At 45.6% G+C, this 298-nt stretch overlaps 1 protein-coding gene across 1 annotated transcript in view; it reads left to right on the top strand.

The window, feature by feature from the left end:
* The window catches only part of ATRX (ATRX chromatin remodeler), a 261,336-nt gene that overhangs the window by 8,923 nt on the left and 252,115 nt on the right, over nucleotides 1–298 (top strand).

Genomic DNA, 298 nt, shown 5'->3' with positions numbered 1-298 from the left:
GGCTCTAAGCTGGCAGTCAGCACAGAGCCCGATGCGGGGCTCGAACCCACGAACCGCGAGATCATGACCTAAGCGAAAGTCGGACGCTTAACCGACTAAGCCCCCCAGGCGCCCCACATATTTTCAAATTCTTAGTGAAATAATGAATATTCATTTTCTTTAACTTTTATATTGAATATGCATTCTTTCAGATTTTTTTAAATGTTTTATTTACTTCTGAGAGAGAGAGAGAGACAGTGTGAGCAGGGGAGGGTCAGAGAGAGAGGGAGATACAGAATCTGAAGCAGGCTCCAGGCTC

This window comes from Crocuta crocuta, unplaced genomic scaffold (assembly GCF_008692635.1).
Source record: "Crocuta crocuta isolate KB4526 unplaced genomic scaffold, BGI_CrCroc_1.0 scaffold864, whole genome shotgun sequence".
Taxonomy (NCBI): Eukaryota; Metazoa; Chordata; class Mammalia; order Carnivora; family Hyaenidae; genus Crocuta; species Crocuta crocuta.
Note: the sequence above shows the minus strand (reverse complement) of the source record. Positions and strands in the feature narration are given on the sequence as shown.